This window comes from Clarias gariepinus, chromosome 6 (genome assembly GCF_024256425.1).
Source record: "Clarias gariepinus isolate MV-2021 ecotype Netherlands chromosome 6, CGAR_prim_01v2, whole genome shotgun sequence".
Taxonomy (NCBI): Eukaryota; Metazoa; Chordata; class Actinopteri; order Siluriformes; family Clariidae; genus Clarias; species Clarias gariepinus.
The window spans coordinates 36,709,298-36,729,562 of NC_071105.1; the positions used below are offsets into that span (position 1 = coordinate 36,709,298).

Here is a 20,265-nt window from a genome sequence, read left to right on the forward strand (position 1 = left end):
AACATGGCGGAGGAGCAAATTTGGCTGCTGTGCAAGCAGAGAATCCTGGCAAAGAGGAGAACCTTGAAAGAGAAGTGAGGGTTATTGGCACAAATTACAAAAATTAGACATCTGAGAATTCAGTTAATTGTACAGTGTGTTAATTTTGCTTAGTGATTAATCACAAAAATCTGATTTAAAGTGTGGACATTAATTTATCAGAAAGACTTAAATGTATACCCAAGGCCAGACTGACCCATTCTAAAATGTTTAGTGACTGTTCAGTGTTATTGTATCATGTGTACTGCTTTCTTTTTAAGACACCCTTAGAACAGTTGATACTCACTCCTCGTTAGTATAGTGGACAGTATCTCCGCCTGTCACGCGGAAGACCGGGGTTCGATTCCCCGACGGGGAGAAACATATGCTTTTTCCGGCCCTTAAAAGCACACAACTTGCACGAATAGGGTGTTCAACTTAGTTAAATTTGTATTTTTCCCATATTTTATAGCTCAAAGCATCAAGTATCAAGGCATTGAGCAAAAATATGTTACTTTATGGTACACCATGGATCTTCACTTTAACAGCCAAAGAAATATAACCAGATAAACTTGTACAGATTAGATCATGGATAAAAAAAAATAAAAAAAGATCATTAGTCAGACATTAGTAGAGCATTTGTTTTTATTGGGTTTCGGTGCAAAACTGCTCATCTGAGGACTTCCGGTGGCAAGATGAGAAGGTAGTCGTGTTCCGCTCGCGCTCTCATTGTTTTTTATTTTATTAGCGTTAATTACGCATAACTTTACCCTGAAGTGAGGTGATTCTGTTTCTACCAAGAGCCTGCATCTACGGTCGACGCATTTGTAGGAAAATGGCAAGCAAAAATGTAAAAAAATCGACGACAAGACAAACACGGCTTGATAGCCCTGTCTTAAAGAAAAACAACATGGAGGCCGCTGTGATCCCTACAAGTAGCGTCAGCAACTGCGGTGAGCCTTTCTCGCTTGAAGACAATTTACTCCTTTAACTGATCAAAACTGAATTGACATCCTCCCGCGAACAGATGACAGAGACCCTTAAAACAGAAATGGCGAGTTTCCGATCTGAGGTTGGATTGATTGTCGAAACCCTCCGCTCGGATGTCAAAACTAAAATAGATGCCTTGCAATTGGAGATAATGGGCCAAATTCATTCTGTTCAAACCAAATAAGCTGATATGTCTGACACCATGGAGAAAATGGAAACAACACTCAACTCTCATCATGACTCGCTCGAAACAATTGAATTTACAGTTTCAACTCTAAAAAAACAAATATTGAAGCTGCAGGAACAACAACAAGATCTTGAAAACAGGAGTCGCCGCCAAAATCTGCGAATTATAGGTATACCTGAAGACTCGGAAAAGGGCCGACCCACTAACTTCATGTCCGATTTCTTCTCGGAGGTGTTGGGTGAGGACATATCGGATCTTCAGTCAGTAGTTTTGGATCATGCTCATCGTACCCTCGCCCCGAAACCTCGTGCCAAGGACAGGCCTAGAGCAATAATTGTTCGTCTTCACTACTTCTCTGATAAAGCCAAGATTCTTCAAGCTTCCAAGAAGCGCGGGGAGCTTACATTTCGCGAAGCACGGGTCCATATTTTCCCGGGTATGAGTGCTGATCTGAGCCGCAAAAGAGCAGCTTTCAACTCGGTGAAAATCAAACTTAAACAGGTGGGGATCTCCTTCGGTATATACCATCCAGCGGATTTACAGTTCACCTTTGAGAACACCAGACTATCCTTCACCGTCAGAGGCAGACGCCTACTACGAGCAACACATTAAACCGAAGCTGAGTGCTCCGAATAGCTCTCTGGTCCCTCTTGATGTTTATTACAGGGTATCCGGTAATATTTAGAACAATAATCTCTTTTGGAGTAATAAGGTAATTACTTGTTTAAAAACATTTAAGTTGAACGCCTGAAAGAAGTCCGATAAGTTTGGAAATGCCAAAGGGTAGTTACATGTGGGATGTTCTTTTTCCCTTGCTTCTTGTTTGGGAAGCTGTTTGGGGGGTGGGATGGGTTCGAAGTGTTTGTTTTATGTTTAAATGTGTTCATGTTTTCGGTTGCTATTGTGTACTGACGTTAAGAATATTTCAGATAGAAGGCATCAGTTTTTTATATATTAAGCAATACTGTAAACCTGGGACATAATGGATCACCCACAGTGAACTTTGTGAGCTGGAACGTGAAAGGGGTTAACAATGTTATTAAGCGTAATAAGACCCTTACTCATTTGAGGAAGCTAGAGGCACATATATTATTTCTGCAAGAAACCCACTTAGTATCAACGGACATTATAAATTTAAAAAACCCTGGATTGGACAAATATACCATTCAGATTTTCAATCAAGATCTAGAGGCGCTGCAATTCTTATTAATAAAAACACTCCGTTCTGTGTAAATAATGTTCAAAGTGATAGAGGAGGAAGATTTGTAATAATAACAGGTACGCTTTATGATTTCACCTTGATATTAGCCAATATTTACGCTGCAAATTAAGATGATATATTATTTAGGAAAAAAAATATTTACCAATTTTTTCTAATTTGACCACGCATAAACTAATATTATGGGGAGATTTTAACTGTGTGCTCCGCCCCACTTTAGATCGGTCTTCAACATCACCCTACAATATCACTAAATCCGCCATGTTTATAAATGCTTTTTTGGAGATCTACAAATTATCTGACCCGTGGCGTTTTCTATATCCAAATCTGAGGCAGTTTTCTTTTTTCTCTCCAGTACATCTGTCCTATTCTCGAATTGACTACTTCTTAATAGACGATAAACTTCTCACCTCTGTCACTGATTGTAAATATGAATCCATGCAATTTCAGATCATTGCCCAGTTGTACTAAAACTGACATTTCCCAGATCGTCAATTCGTAAGACATGGCGCTTTGATAATTTCATTCTTTCTGACCCATCTTTTGTAGACCTAATTAATAGTGGAATTGAATTTTTTCTAGCTGTCAACGTGACCACAGATGTCAGTAAAGCTATAGTCTGGGAATCTTTAACAGCTTATATCAGGGGAGAAATAATTTCATTTGCTTCGTGGGATAAAAAATAAATAAATCAGCGTTTGAATGATTTTATGAACCAAATTAAACAATTGGACCTGAAAGGGGCAAGTAAACCATCTCCGGATATTTTTAAAGAAAGAACTAAGATACAAACGGAGATTGATCTAATAACATCTAAGCAAACGAAACGACTTCTACTCCAATCCTGCTCCAAATTCTATGAATCATCAGACAAATCAGGAAAGATCCTCGCTCAGCAAATAAGGCAGCATGCTGCTGCAAATACTATAACTTCTATTCGTAAGAGTGATGGCAAGATCACAAAAGATGAGTTAGAAATTAATGCTGTCTTTGAACAATTCTATTCGAGCCTATATTCATCTGAAATCGATCATAACTCTCAAGAACTTGATTCTTTCTTCGATTCTATCAATTTACCCCAAATCCCACCGGTTGATAATACAGGACTGGAGAAACTTTTAACACTAGAAGAACTTAATGCAGCACTCTCATGCATGCAAAATTCAAAAGCTCCTGGGCCGGATGGCTTAACGATAGAATTTTATAAACCATTTGAAGATAAACTAATGGCGCTGCTACTTGGGGTACTTGAAGAATCATTCTCTAGAGGTCTTGTCCCTCATACGTTTTATTAAGCAACGATCTTAGTTTTACCCAAAAAAGGCAAGGACCCTTTGGACTGTGGTCCATTCCGATCTATATCTTTCCTAAATGTGGACTGTAAGATACTGGCGAAGGTCCTGGCCAGGAGATTGGAGGACGTTCTTCCTATTATTATAGATCCGGATCAAACTGGTTTTATTAAAAAACGATTTTCTTTTTTTAACATACGTAAAGTATTTGATATTATGTACTCCCCTAATCCGAATGGCCATAAACCAGAAATTTTAATATTTCTAGATGTGGGAAAAGCCTTTGACAGAGTAGAGTGGAGATATCTCTTCTACTGTCTTGAAAGATTTGGTCTAGAGTCTAATTTTCTGACCTGGGTAAAACTTTTATATGCTTCACCTTCCTCTTCTGTCATCACAAATAGCACCAGCTCACAATATTTCAAGCTAGGTAGAGAAACTAGACAGGGCTGCCCTTTGTCTGCTTTACTATTTGCTGTGGCAATTGAACCCTTAGCTATTCTGTTGAGATCAAATACAAATATACTCGGTATATCTAGAGGTAGCAGAGAATATAAACTGTCACTATATGCGAATGCCCTGCTTTTATTTATTACATATCCCCATAAATCTCTCCCCCATATTATGACTGCTCTTGAACATTTTAGTTACATGTCAGGATATAAACTCAACCTCTCTAAAAGCGAGCTATTTCCCCTAAATTACAAAGCGAAAACCTCCTTCTCTCATTACCCATTTGCAGTAGCCGCTGATAAATTTACATATTTAGGGGTGAATATTTCAAACAATGTATCCAAGCTATTTAAACTTAACTTTACCCCCCTTCTGGAACAAACCAGACTATCCCTTAAAAAATGGTCTAACCTCCCCACCTCTTTTGTGGGTAGGATCAATATTATTAAGGTGCTTTTAAAATGCCTGCAATTCTGACTTAAATCATCTGAATAAGAATACAATGTACTGTACTTTGATAGTTCTTTCGATCATCCAGTAGATGGCAGAGTTGCTTTGGCGCGTCTGCTGTAAGTAAGAGCATGTGGTAGAACCATGGCGGAGGAGCAAATTTGGCTGCTGTGCAAGCAGAGAATCCTGGCAAAGGGGAGAACCTCGAGAGAGAAGTGAGGGTTATGGCACAAATTACAAAAATTAAAGACATCTGAGGATTCAGTTAATTGTACAGTGTGTTAATTTTGCTTAGTGATTAATCACAAAAATCTGATTTAAAGTGTGGACATTAATTTATCAGAAAGACTTAAATGTATACCCAAGGCCAGACTGACCCATTCTAAAATGTTTAGTGACTGTTCAGTGTTATTGTATCATGTGTACTGCTTTCTTTTTAAGACACCCTTAGAACAGTTGATACTCACTCCTCGTTAGTATAGTGGACAGTATCTCCGCCTGTCACGCGGAAGACCGGGGTTCGATTCCCCGACGGGGAGAAACATATGCTTTTTCCGGCCCTTAAAAGCCCACAACTTGCACGAATAGGGTGTTCAACTTAGTTAATTTTGTATTTTCTCCATATTTTATAGCTCAAAGCATCAAGTATCAAGGCATGGAGCAAAAACATGTTACTTTATGGTACACCATAGATCTTCACTTTAACAGGCAAAGAAATATAACCAGATAAACTTGTACAGATTAGATCATGGATAAAAAAAAAAAGAGCAAAATCATTAGTCAGACATTAGTAGAGCATTTGTTTTTATTGAGTTTCGGTGCAAAACTGCTCATCTGAGGACTTCCGGTGGCAAGATGAGAAGGTAGTCGTGTTCCGCTCGCACTCTCATTGTTTTTTATTTCATTAGCGTTAATTACGCATAACTTTACCCTGAAGTGAGGTGATTCTGTTTCTACCAAGAGCCTGCATCTACGGTCGACGTATTTGTAGGAAAATGGCAAGCAAAGATGTAAAAAAAATCGACGACAAGACAAACACGGCTTGATAAGAATACAATGTACTGTACTTTGATAGTTCTTTCGGTTGTCCAGTAGATGGCAGAGTTGCTTTGGCGCGTCTGCTGTAAGTAAGAGCATGTGGTAGAACCATGGCGGAGGAGCAAATTTGGCTGCTGTGTAAGCAGAGAATCCTGGCAAAGGGAAGAACCTCGAGAGAAAAGTGAGGGTTATGGCACAAATGACAAAAATTAAAGACATCTGAGGATTCAGTTAATTGTACAGTGTGTTAATTTTGCTTAGTAATTAATCACAAAAATCTGATTTAAAGTGTGGACATTAATTTATCAGAAAGACTTAAATGTATACCCAAGGCCAGACTGACCCATTCTAAGATGTTTAGTGACTGTTCAGTGTTATTGTATCATGTGTACTGCTTTCTTTTTAAGACACCCTTAGAACAGTTGATACTCACTCCTCGTTAGTATAGTGGACAGTATCTCCGCCTGTCACGCGGAAGACCGGGGTTCGATTCCCCGACGGGGAGAAACATATACTTTTTCCGGCCCTTAAAAGCACACAACTTGCACGAATAGGGTGTTCAACTTAGTTAATTTTGTATTTTCTCCATATTTTATAGCTCAAAGCATCAAGTATCAAGGCATGGAGCAAAAACATGTTACTTTATGGTACACCATAGATCTTCACTTTAACAGCCAAAGAAATATAACCAGAAATATAAATGTACAAATATAACTTGTACAGATTAGATCATGGATAAAAAAAATGAGCAAAATCATTAGTCAGAAATTAGTAGAGCATTTGTTTTTATTGGGTTTCGGTGCAAAACTGCTCATCTGAGGACTTCCGGTGGCAAGATGAGAAGATAGTCGTGTTCCGCTTGCGCTCTCATTGTTTTTTATTTTATTAGCGTTAATTACGCATAACTTTACCCTGAAGTGAGGTGATTCTGTTTCTACCAAGAGCCTGCATCTACGGTCGACGCATTTGTAGGAAAATGGCAAGCAAAAATGTAAAAAAATCTACGACAAGACAAATGCGGCTTGATAGCCCTGTCTTAAAGAAAAACAACATGGAGGCCGCTGTGATCCCTACAAGTAGCGTCAGCAACTGCGGTGAGCCTTTCTCGCTTGAAGACAATTTACTCCTTTAACTGATCAAAACTGAATTGACATCCTCCCGCGAACAGATGACAGAGACCCTTAAAACAGAAATGGCGAGTTTCCGATCTGTGGTTGGATTGATTGTCGAAACCCTCCGCTCGGATGTCAAAACTAAAATAGATGCCTTGCAATTGGAGATAATAGGCCAAATTCATTCTGTTCAAACCAAATAAGCTGATATGTCTGACACCATGGAGAAAATGGAAACAACACTCAACTCTCATCATGACTCGCTCGAAACAATTGAATTTACAGTTTCAACTCTAAAAAAACAAATATTGAAGCTGCAGGAACAACAACAAGATCTCGAAAACAGGGGTCGCCGCCAAAATCTGCAAATTATAGGTATACCTGAAGACTCGGAAAAGGGCCGACCCACTAACTTGATGTCCGGTTTCTTTTCGGAGGTGTTGGGTGAGGACATATCGGATCTTCAGTCAGTAGTTTTGGATCGTGCTCATCGTACCCTTGCCCCGAAACCTCGCGCCGGGGACAGGCCTAGAGCAATGATTGTTCGTCTTCACTACTTCTCTGATAAAGCCAAGATTCTTTAAGCTTCCAGGAAGCGCAGGGAGCTTACATTTCGCGGAGCACGGGTCCATATTTTCCCGGATATGAGTGCTGATCTGAGCCGCAAAAGAGCAGCTTTCAACTCGGTGAAAATCAAACTTAAACAGGCTGGGATCTGCTTTGGTATATACCATCCAGCGGATTTACGGTTCACCTTTGAGAACACCAGACTATCCTTTAAGTCACCGTCAGAGGCAGACGCCTACTACGAGCAACACATTAAACCGAAGCTGAGTGCTCCGAATAGCTCTCTGGTCCCTCTTGATGTTTATTACAGGGTATCCGGTAATATTTAGAACAATAATCTCTTTTGGAGTAATAAGGTAATTAAGTGTTTAAAAACATTTAAGTTGAACGCCTAAAAGAAGTCAGATGAGTTTGGAAACGCCAAAGGGTAGTTACATGTGGGATGTTCTTTTTCCCTTGCTTCTCGTTTGGGAAGCTGTTTGGGGGGTGGGATGGGTTCGAAGTGTTTGTTCTATGTTTAAATGTGTTCATGTTTTTGGTTGCTATTGTGTACTAACGTTAAGAATATTTTAGATAGAAGGCATCAGTTTTTTATATATTAAGCAATACTGTAAACCTGGGACATGATGGATCACCCACAGTGAACTTTGTGAGCTGGAACGTGAAAGGGGTTAACAATATTGTTGCATCCCTAGGAATGTATGCATATTAATATTCATTTGGGTGTTGTTTTTTCCCGCCCTTTGGGTGTGGCTGTCTGGTTCCTGTGCTGTGCTCTCTCACTCTCTGCTTGCTTGGCAGTTAAATGCTCCCAGGTGATGCCAATCAGAGGGTGGCTACAGACGGTGCTGCTACAAAAGATCAGTGCACGCATTCCCGAGGAGAAGCTCACTTCTCCCCTGCTCCAGAATTGTGTTAGGGGGCCTGCTATCAAGATAATCGTTGTTGTGATGCAAGTATCAATGACTATAGATAATGGTTCAGTGAGTAGGTTGTATGTTTATTTTCTATAGTTGGTGCAACCTACTTTAATATATATTTTCTCTTTGTTAGAGGTACTAAGAGGTATTGTAACTTTTGTTTCTTTTAATTATAGTTAAATGGGAAGCATAGGGAGAGGGTGCCCTTTTATGTTCTTTAACCCATGTTTATCCCTGTTTTTCAGCTAGTAAGGGAGTGGAGGAAAGCCTTTGTTGATTATTTCTTTTATTTTACTCTGTTAGGTTATTTAGTACTCCCTCAAACAGCTAAAGTGTGTTTTGTTTGTTATGTTGGCCTTGACCCTCTCCTGAAATCATTTATTTCTCCCATCTTTTTAGTAAATAAACCCTTGCTTAATTATTAAAAGTGTTATTGCATTTCTGGGGCGGTGGACTGAAGTGATCCTTCCACATTTTTGTTAATTTCTTCCTTATAAGTTTTATTTCTTTTGTTACCCTCACTCCCACCCCTGGACGTAAGGGAGAGGGATGTAACAAGTGGGGGCTCGTCTGTTCGTTTTTCTTATTGGCTGTTGGTAAGTACTCTTCTCTCAAATTGCTTGACTGTTTTCGACTGTAGGTAGGGAGGAAATTGTAGATCTAGGGATAATGGAGTTTGATTTTACGACATTTACTCTTTGTCCTACTATTGAAGCTTTTAATCGGTGTAGGAAAAAAGATCTTATTTTAGTTGCAGAATTTTTCAATATTAACGTTCAAAAAGATGTTACAAAGCAAGTGCTTAAGGAAAACCTGTTTGTGAAGTTAGTAGAGGCAGGTATTTTGCCAGATGAGTCTGAGGATGGTGCTGGGGTTTGTTCTGAAGCAGTAGAAACTGCTGCTGCAGATCTGGATTTCAGCACTGGATCTGTGCCTCATGATCCAATGATGGCGTTAAAGTTGAAGGAAATGGATCTTTTGATAAAAAAACAGGAATATGAGGCAGAGATGATTAGACTTCGAGTAGTAGAGACTCAAGCTGCCCGAGATATCCAAATACGTAAGTTGGATCTTGAATCAAAGCGGCTGACTCAGAAACCAATTCCATCCCCACGTACTAGGCCCCCATCAGTCTCATTTCCATTAACCTCTGCTGGTAGTACAGACACACAAGATTTTTCTCGCTTGCCTTCAAGTGATAGTTTTGATGTTAGCAGGTATATAAGACTTGTGCCTCCATTCAGAGAGACAGAGGTTGACTCGTATTTTGTAGCATTTGAGCGGGTAGCTAGTAAGTTAAGGTGGCCAAAAGACATGTGGGCTCTATTACTTCAGTGTAGCCTAACAGGAAAAGCACAGGAAGTTTGCTCTGCTCTTCCTATAGAAAGCTCTCTTGACTATGACATTGTTAAAGCTGCAGTTTTGCGTGCATACGAGCTCGTGCCTGAGGCTTATAGACAGAAATTCCGCACTCATTCGAAAACAGTCAACCAAACTTATGTTGAATTTGTGAGAGAGAAGAGGGTTCTTTTTGAAAAGTGGTGTTCATCCAGCAAGGTTACTTCTCTGGAGGACCTGCTGGAACTTATCTTGCTCGTTCCAAGGACTTCACTCGAGGACTTCAAAAATTGTGTTCCTGCAAAAATTGTTGTACATTTAAATGAACAAAAAGTGATGTCGTTAGCTAGTGCTGCAGTTTTGGCAGATGAGTTTGTGCTGACACACAGAAATGTCTTCTCAGCACATACGTCTGTCAAACCGTCTTTGATGAATTTGGAAACTTTGGCTGGCCCGCATGTTGTTCATTCATCTTAAAGTGAGACCCCATCTAAATTTGGTCGTAAGTCGATAAATAGTGGTGAAAGGAGAGTTTGTTTTTACTGCCTGGATCCAAATCATTTGATCGTAGACTGTAAGGCTTGGAAACAAAAGAAAATGAGTTCCAAACCCAAAAATGTTGCCCTTATACAGGCTTTTTGTAACAAGAGTCCTCCTACCGATGAGAGTTATCAGCCCTTTTTATTTGAAGGCTCAATCTCTCTGTCTTCTGATTCGAATTTTAAGTCGATAACCATCTTGCGTGATACGGGTGCAGCACAGTCTTTCGTATCTGCCAACGTCTTGCCTTTCTCAGATAATTCCTTCACAGGTAATGACGTTTTAAACCGTGGAATTGACATGCACTGTGTTAATGTACCCCTTCATACTGTGTACTTGAAAACAGACATGGTGAATGGCCCAGTCAGGTTAGCTGTACGTCCACAGTTACCTGTTGAGGGGGTTGATTTGATTCTAATGAATGACCTAGCAGGTTGCACAGTCTTTCCTAGGCCAGTCGTGTCCCATAAACCAAGTATAGCATGTAAACCTGATTTGGCAACAAATTTTCCCTCTGCATTTCCCGCCTGTGCAGTTACTCGTGCCCAGTCAAAGAAATTTGGGGAGGTAGTGGATCTTTCAAACTCCTTTCTAATTAAGGAACCTGACCCTGTAGAGTGTGTTTTGTCCATAGTTCCAGACCCTGACGCTGTAGACTCTGAAGGATTAACTTTTGAAGCTCCTCATAAGGCAGGTAGGGAGCACTTATCTGCTGCACAAAAAGCAGACCCTTCCCTAGCAAAGTGCATATTGGCTGCAAACAGCACTTCTAAAGTGCCTAATACAGGGGTGGTTTACTTCTGGGAACATGGGTTGTTAATGCGTAGATGGAAGCCCCAGCAAGAGGATTTAGGTTGGCAGGAAGTGCGGCAGATTGTCTTACCTGCTAGTTATCGACAGCAAGTCTTGAAACTCGCCCATGAAAATGTCTTGTCTGGTCATGTAGGGATAACAAAAACCTACCAACGCATTACAAGGTACTTTTTCTGGCCTGGTATTAAGTCAGCCGTGGCCAAGTTCTGTAAATCCTGTCACATATGTCAAATAGCAGGTCAACCCAATCAGAAAATTCCACCTGCACCTCTATGCCCTATCCCAGCTGTGGGTGAGCTGTTCGAACGCTTAATTGTTGACTGTGTTGGACCATTGCCCAAAGCTAAATCAGGTCACCAATATATTTTGACTATCATGTGTGCTGCAACTCGCTTCCCTGAGGCTATTCCCATACGCACTCTGAAATCTAAGGTTGTTGTGAAGGAGTTGCTTAGATTTTGTACAACTTTTGGATTGCCAAAAGTAATTCAGAGTGATCAAGGGACAAACTTCACTTCTAAGGTTTTTAAACAATCTCTTGAAACACTTGGCATAAATCACCAAATGTCAACTACGTACCACCCTGAGAGTCAAGGGGCACTCGAAAGGTTTCATCAAATCTTGAAAAATCTGCTGCGTCGATATTGTATAGAGACTGGGAAAGACTGGGTGGAGGGTCTTCCTTTTCTGATGTGTGCAATAAGAGAGTCGGTGCAAGAATCCCTAGGCTTCAGCCCCTCTGAACTCGTTTTTGGCCACACAGTTCGTGGCCCTTTAAAGTTGCTAAGTGAACAGTTGCTGAATCAAAGTTCTAAACCCATTCCTGTCGATGATTATGTCACTTCTATCCGTGAGAGGCTGCACAAAGCACAAAATCTTGCCAAACTTCATCTTTCCACTGCTCAAACTAAGATGAAGGCTCATTTTGACAAGAAGTCGGTAAAGAGAGACTTTCAGCCGGGCAATCCTGTGCTGGTTTTACTTCCATCCCCTGGTACTATGTCGCATGCAAGGTTCTCCGGGCCATATCTGGTCGAAAAGAAGTTGAATGAGACAAACTTTCTTGTTGCCACTCCTGACAAAGTGTAAAAGCCGTGTCTGTCATGTAAACAGACTGAAGTCCTATGTGGATAGGGCTCCCTCTGAAATGTCTGAGGGTCAGGCTAAGAATTCTCAACTGCCTGCCTCTATTGCCACTGTGGGTGTAGAGGCAAACTACTCTTTAGAAGAGGATGGTTTGATGAACAGTGACGTTCCCCTTTCCTCTACTCATTTAAAGAACACGGTCATCCTGAAAGAACTGCCACAGTTTCTCTCTCATTTGGATGAGAAACAGTTTAAGAATTTAACCAAGTTGTTGAATGCCTTTCCTACCTTATTTAGTGATGTTCCAGGTAGAACCACAGTGTGTGTTCATGACATTGATGTTGGGGATGCTACCCCTATTAAGCAGCATCCTTACAGGGTAAATCCACAGAAACGAATGATCATGCAGACGGAGGTTGAATATATGCTGCATCATGACATTGCTGTGCACAGCCAAAGTCCGTGGAGCTCTCCTTGCTTGCTTGTCCCAAAGCCTGATAATACTTTTCGGTTTTGCACTGATTATCGAAAGGTCAACAATGTAACAAAACCTGACTCATTCCCCCTTCCTAGAATGGAAGATTGTGTAGACCGAGTAGGGGTAGCGAAATATGTCACCAAACTGGATTTGCTAAAAGGCTATTGGCAAGTGCCTCTTACAGCACGTGCCTCTGAAGTTTCTGCATTTGTCACCCCTGATAGTTTCTTACAGTACAAAGTACTAGCATTTGGGATGCGAAATGCACCTGCTACATTTCAACGCATGATGCATCAGATACTATCAGATGTGCCAAATAGTGAAGTGTATCTGGATGATATTGTAGTGCATTCAGATAACTGGACAGACCACCTAAGGACCATTGAAAAGGTTTTCAAGTGCCTGGCTGCAGCTTCATTAACCCTGAACCTTGCCAAAAGAGACATTTTGGACTGCAATCTCCTCTGCTTCACCGAGACATGGCTGAACCCAGCGGTGCCGGACCACGCCATCCAGCCGGCCGAGTTCTTCACGGTTCACCGCATGGACAGGACACGGGACTCGGGGAAGTCAAGGGGAGGCGGCGTGTGTTTAATGGTGAACAGCAGCTGGTGCAACAGCGCGAGCGTTGTTCCTCTCACACGCTCCTGCACACCAAATCTGGAACTACTGTCCATCATGTGTCGTCCTTTTTACCTTCCTCGGGAGTTTACATCGGTCATAATCAGCGCCGTTTATATTCCACCACAAGCGGACACGGACACTGCCTTATGCGAGCTGCATGAGGCACTCACACAACAACAAACACAACACCGGGACGCTGCGCTTATTGTGGCGGGGGACTTTAATAGTGCCAACCTCAAACGCGCAGCGCCGAACTTTTATCAGCACATCACCTGCCCCACCAGGGGCGAAAGGACACTGGATCATTGCTACACCACAGTCAAGGACGGCTACAAGGCACAATCTCGCCCTCCGTTTGGTAAATCCGACCACGCCGCCATCTTCCTCATGCCAAAATACAAACAAAGGCTGAAACAGGAAGTTCCGGTTCAGAGGGAGGTCGCGCGCTGGACGGACCAATCGGTGGCTGCGTTACAGGGCGCACTCGATGACGCAGACTGGGACATGTTCAGAAACAGCTCCGACGATGACGTCAGCGTGTTTACGGAAGCGGTTGTGGGATTCATCGGGAAACTAGCGGACGATACCGTAGAAAAAAAGACTATTAAAACGTTTCCCAACCAGAAGCCGTGGGTGGATACAACCATCCGCGATGCTCTGAAATCTCGCACCGCTGCCTACAACACGGGACTCGCGTCGGGGGACATGGAACCATACAAGGCTGCGTCATACAGCGTCCGGAAGGCGGTGAAAGAGGCGAAGCAGCGCTACGGAAGGAAACTAGAGTCACAACTCCAACAGAGTGACTCTAGGAGCCTGTGGCAGGGATTAAGGACAATAACGGATTATAAAGCACCAACATCCGGTATGATAAACGCAGACGTGTCTCTGGCAGACGAGCTGAACACTTTCTATGCTCGCTTTGAGGCTGCAGCTAAAGACGCTAGCGATGCTAATGCTAGCGGCGCTAACGGCTGCAGACAGGAAGTCACTGCCAGCACCGGAAGCGCGTTCATTATCACCGAGCATGACGTGAGGAGAGCCTTCAAGAGAGTGAACACCAGGAAAGCAGCAGGACCAGACGGCATCTCAGGCCGCATTCTCAGAGCCTGCGCAGACCAGCTAGCACCTGTGTTCACTGAGATATTCAACATCTCTTTATCTCAGTCGGTGATCCCCACATGCTTCAAAGAATCCATCATTGTTCCTGTCCCAAAGAAACCACATCCTGCTTCTCTCAATGACTATCGCCCTGTAGCCCTCACCTCAGTAGTGACGAAGTGCTTTGAACGCCTGGTCAGAGACTTCATCATCTCCTCACTACCAGACACACTCGACCCACTACAGTTTGCTTATCGTCCAAACCGTTCCACGGACGATGCAATTTCTCATCTCCTCCATACATCTCTCACTCACCTGGACTCTCGGAGGGGGAATTATGTGAAAATGCTCTTCATCGACTACAGTTCTGCATTTAATACCATAATTCCCTCCACACTTACCACCAAGCTGGAGCACCTGGGACTCAGCTCATCAATGTGTCAGTGGATCTCCAATTTTCTGACTGGCAGACCACAGGCAGTAAGGATGGGCGGACATGTCTCAGCCTCCTTCACTCTCAGCACTGGAGCCCCCCAGGGTTGTGTTCTGACCCCCCTGCTGTACTCTCTGTACACCCACGACTGCGTGGCCACTACCAGCTCCACCACCATCATCAAGTTTGCTGACGACACTGTTGTGGTGGGCCTGATCACGAACAACGATGAGACGGCCTACCTGGAGGAGGTTGGAAATCTGGAGAACTGGTGCTAGAGAAACAATCTTCTCCTGAACGTCAGTAAGACAAAGGAGCTGATAGTGGACTTCAGTACAAAGCAGGTGAGGAACTACCAGACCCCCGTCATCAACAGGAGCCCAGGGAGAGAGTGGACAGCTTCAGATACCTCGGTGTTCACATCACGCAGGACCTGGCATGGTCCTGTCACATCAACACCGTGGTAAAAAAGGCCCGGCAGCGTCTGTACCACCTCAGATGCTTGAGAGACTTTAGACTGCCCTCCAAGGTGCTCAGGAATTTCTACTCCTGCACCATAGAGAGCATCCTGACGGGAAATATCACGACCTGGTTCGGGAACAGCACCATGCAGGACAGACGAGCTCTACAGAGGGTGGTGCGATCAGCTGAGCGCATCATCCGCATCGAGCTCCCTGACCTGCACTCGATCTACAGCAAGCGGTGCTTGACCAAGGCCAGGAAGATCGTGAAGAACCTCAGCCACCCCAATAACGGACTGTTTACTCTGTTGCGGTCTGGGAAGCGATTCCGCTCCTTGAAGGCCAACACAGAGAGACTAAGGAGGAGCTTCTTCCTGCAGGCAATAAGGTCTCTCAACCACAACCACGAACTAACACAATCTTTTCATAATTGACCAAATCTATCAATCTTTTCACATCCATGAACACTATGGACAATTAGACGCTCACCTTCCTTCATATCTACACTACATTTTGTACATCTACATCCTGGACCATTGCACAAAGACACTTTAATAACTTTGCACACCTACCTTCACAACTACACTACATGTTTACGTTTACATCCTGGACCAGTGCACAAAGACACTTTAATAACCTCTGCACAAAGACACTTTGTTCTATGCATATTTGCACACCAGTACAGTATATTTCAATTTGTACAGTATATTTCTATTTTTATGCACATCATATTTCTATGTACAGTATATTTCTATTTTTATGCATATCATATTTCTATTTTTATTTCTAGTTCCATTTTTTTTTCTAGCACATTTCTATTTTTATTTTTAGTTCAATTTTTTCCTAGTTTAATTTAATTTTTTTATTTAATTTCTATCGTATTCTTTTATTTATATTTATTTCTTATTTGTAAACTTTACTTCTCTTTTAGGGTCAATAGCAGTCGTATAATGCATTTCACTACATTTCGTACTGTGTATGTTTGTGTATGTGACAAATAAAATTTGAATTTGATTTGCAAAAGGAGTCGTCACCTACTTGGGTAAACAGGTAGGCCATGGAATGGTTAAACCTGTTGAGGCAAAGATTTCAGCCATCCTTGAATTCCCTGTGCCTTGCAACAAACGTGAACTGAGACGTTTCCTAGGTATGACAGGATACTACCGAAGTTTCTGTCCCAATTTCTCTACCCTCGTCTCTCCACTCACAGATCTCCCCAGTATCAATCGAAAGTTCTTATGGAACAAGGATTGTCAGCTGGCATTTGAAGCTGCCAAAGATCTGCTTTGTCATGCACCTGTCCTATCTGCTCCAAACTTCAAAGTACCCTTTAGGCTGCAAGTGGATGCAAGCGCTGTAGGAGCGGGAGCAGTCCTGCTACAGGAAGATGAATACCATATTGAACATCCTGTGTCCTATTTCTCTAAAAAGTTCTCAAAAACACAACAAAACTATTGTGTAATTGAAAAGGAGGCATTAGCATTGTTGTTTGCTTTACAGCATTTTGATGTGTATTTGGGAAGTAATTCCAATCCAATCATTGTGTACACTGACCATAACCCTCTACTGTTTCTTTCTCAAATGTCAGGTTCCAACCAAAGATTGCTGCGATGGTCTCTTGCTGTCCAAGGATACAATCTGGACATTCGTCACAAGAAAGGTTCTGAAAATGTTATGGCCGATGCTCTTTCGAGAGTATGAGATTGTTACTTGTTGACCCTTTTACAGCTGCGCTGAGTAGTGGATGTGTGTGTATGTGTGGGGGGGTGTTAACTACAAACTTTTGGTTTGTATTCTTGGTGGTGGGGGTGTTGCATCCCTAGGAATGTATGCATATTATTATTCATTTGGGGTGTTGTTTTTTCCCGCCCTTTGGGTGTGGCTGTCTGGTTCCTGTGCTGTGCTATCTCACTCTCTGCTTGCTTGGCAGTTAAATGCTCCCAGGTGATGCCAATCAGAGGGTGGCTACAGACCGTGCTGCTACAAAAGATCAGTGCACGCATTCCCGAGGAGAAGCTCACTTCTCCCCTGCTCCAGAATTGTGTTAGGGGGCCTGCTATCAAGATAATCGTTGTTGTGATGCAATTATCAATGACTATAGATAATGGTTTAGTGAGTAGGTTGTATGTTTATTTTCTATAGTTGGTGCAACCTACTTTAATATATATTTTCTCTTTGTTAGAGGTACTAAGAGGTATTGTAACTTTTGTTTCTTTTAATTATAGTTAAATGGGAAGCATAGGGAGAGGGTGCTCTTTTATTTTCTTTAACCCATGTTTATCCCTGTTTATCAGCTAGTAAGGGAGTGGAGGAAAGCCTTTGTTGATTATTTCTTTTATTTTACTCTGTTAGGTTATTTAGTACTCCCTCAAACAGCTAAAGTGTGTTTTGTTTGTTATGTTGGCCTTGACCCTCTCCTGAAATCATTTATTTCTCCCATCTTTTTAGTAAATAAACCATTGCTTAATTATTAAAAGTGTTGTTGCATTTCTGGGGCAGTGGACTGAAGTGATCCTTCCACATTTTTGTTAATTTCTTCCTTATACGTTTTATTTCTTTTGTTACCCTCACTCCCACCCCTGGACGTAAGGGAGAGGGATGTAACAATATTATTAAGCGTAATAAGACCCTTACTCATTTGAGGAAGCTAGAGGCAAATATATCATTTTTGCAAGAAACCCACTTAGTATCAACGGACCATTATAAATAAAAAAAATCCCTGGATTGGACAAATATACCATTTAGATTTCCAGTCAAGATCTAGAGGCGCTGCAATTCTTATCAGTAAAAACACTCCATTCTGTGTAAATAATGTTCAAAGTGATATAGGAGGAAGATTTGTAATAATAACAGGTACGCTTTATGATTTCCCCTTGATATTAGCCAATATTTACGCTGCAAATTGAGATGATATATTATTTAGGAAAAAAATATTTACCCGTTTTTCTAATTTGACCACGCATAAACTAATATTAGGGGGAGATTTTAACTGTGTGCTACACCCCACTTTAGATCGGTCTTCAACATGACCCTACAATATCACTAAATCCGCCATGTTTATAAATGCTTTTTTGGAGACCCACAAATTATCTGACCCGTGGCGTTTTATCCAATCTATATCCAAATCTGAGGCAGTTTTCTTTTTTCTCTCCAGTACATCTGTCCTATTCTCGAATTGACTACTTCTTAATAGACGATAAACTTCTCACCTCTGTCACTGATTGTAAATATGAATCTATTGTAATTTTAGATCATTGTCCAGTTGGACTAAAACTGACATTTCCCAGATCGTCAATTCATAAGACATAGCGCTTTGATAATTTCATTCCTATGTAGACCTAATTAATAGTAGAATTGAATTTTTTCTAGCTGTCAACGTGACCACAGATGTTAGTAAAGCTATAGTCTGGGAATCTATAACAGCTTATATCAGGGGAGAAATAATTTCATTTGCTTTGTGGGATAAAAAATAAATAAATCAGCGTTTATATGATTTTATGAACCAAATTAAACAATTGGACCTGAAAGGGGCAAGTAAACCATCTCCGGATATTTTTAAAGAAAGAACTAAGATACAAACGGAGATTGATCTAATAACATCCGAGCAAACGAAACAACTTCTACTCCAATCCCGCTCCAAATTTTATGAATCATCAGACAAATCAGGAAAGATCCTCGCTCAGCAAATAAGGCAGCATGCTGCTGCAAATAATATAACTTCTATTCGTAAGACTGATGGCAAGATCACAAAAGATGAGTTAGAAATTAATGCTGTCTTTGAACAATTCTATTTGAGCCTATATTCATCTAAAATCGATTATAACTCTCAAGAACTTGATTCTTTCTTCGATTCTATCAATTTACCCCAAATCCCACCGGTTGATAATACAGGACTGGAGAAACTTTTAACACTAGAAGAACTTAATGCAGCACTCTCACGCATGCAAAATTCAAAAGCTCCTGGGCCGGATGGCTTCACGATAGAATTTTATAGAACATTTAAAGATAAACTAATGGCGCTGCTACTTGGGGTACTTGAAGAATCATTCTCTAGAGGTCTTGTCCCTCATACGTTTTATCAAGCAACGATCTTAGTTTTACCCAATAAAGGCAAGGACCCTTTGGACTGTGGTTCATTCCGATCTATATCTTTCCTAAAAGTGGACTGTAAGATACTGGCGAAGGTCCTGGCCAGGAGATTGGAGGACGTTCTTCCTATTATTATAAATCCGGATCAAACTGTTTTTTATTAAAAAACGATTTTCTTTTTTTAACATACGTAAAGTATTTGATATTATGTGCTCCCCTAATCCGAATGAGCATAAACCAGAAATTTTAATATCTCTAGATGTGGGAAAAGCCTTTGACAGAGTAGAGTGGAGATATCTCTTCTACTGTCTTGAAAGATTTGGTCTAGAGTCTAATTTTCTGACCTGGGTAAAACTTTTATATGCTTCACCTTCCTCTTCTGTCATCACAAATAGCACCAGCTCAAAATATTTCAAGCTAGGTAGAGGAACTAGACAGGGCTGCCCTCTGTCCCCTTTACTATTTGCTGTGGCAATTGAACCCTTAGCTATTCTGTTGAGATCAAATACAAATATACTCGGTATATCTAGAGGTAGCAGAGAATATAAACTGTCACCATATGTGAATGCCCTGCTTTTATTTATTACATATCCCCATAAATCTCTCCCCCATATTATGACTGCTCTTGAACATTTTAGTAACATGTCAGGATATAAACTCAACCTCTCTAAAAGCGAGCTATTTCCCATAAATTACAGAGCGAAAACCTCCTCTTTCTCTCATTACCCATTTGCAGTAGCCTCTGATAAATTTACATATTTAGGGGTGAATATTTCAAACAATGTATCCAAGCTATTTAAACTTAACTTCACCCCCCTTTTGGAACAAACCAGACTATCCCTTAAAAAATGGTCTAACCTCCCCACCTCTTTTGTGGGTAGGATCAATATTATTAAGATGAATACACTTCCTATATTCTTGTATTTATTTCAAACTATACCCATCTATATTAAGAAATCTTTTTTCTCTCATTTAAATAAAATAATTTCGTCTTATATCTGGAACAAGAAACCCCCCCAGAATATGTCTACAATATCTCCAAAAACCTAAAGAGGG

General features: G+C 41.2%; 3 non-coding genes across 3 annotated transcripts; all 3 read left to right on the forward strand.

The window, feature by feature from the left end:
• Nucleotides 1-325: 325 nt before the first annotated feature.
• trnad-guc (transfer RNA aspartic acid (anticodon GUC)) lies at nucleotides 326-397 on the forward strand. Its single transcript has one exon. It is a non-coding gene; the product is annotated as a tRNA-Asp (tRNA).
• A 4,679-nt stretch (nucleotides 398-5,076) lies between these two features.
• Nucleotides 5,077-5,148, forward strand: trnad-guc (transfer RNA aspartic acid (anticodon GUC)). Its single transcript has one exon. It is a non-coding gene; the product is annotated as a tRNA-Asp (tRNA).
• A 932-nt stretch (nucleotides 5,149-6,080) lies between these two features.
• trnad-guc (transfer RNA aspartic acid (anticodon GUC)) lies at nucleotides 6,081-6,152 on the forward strand. The gene has a single exon. It is a non-coding gene; the product is annotated as a tRNA-Asp (tRNA).
• Nucleotides 6,153-20,265: the final 14,113 nt, after the last annotated feature.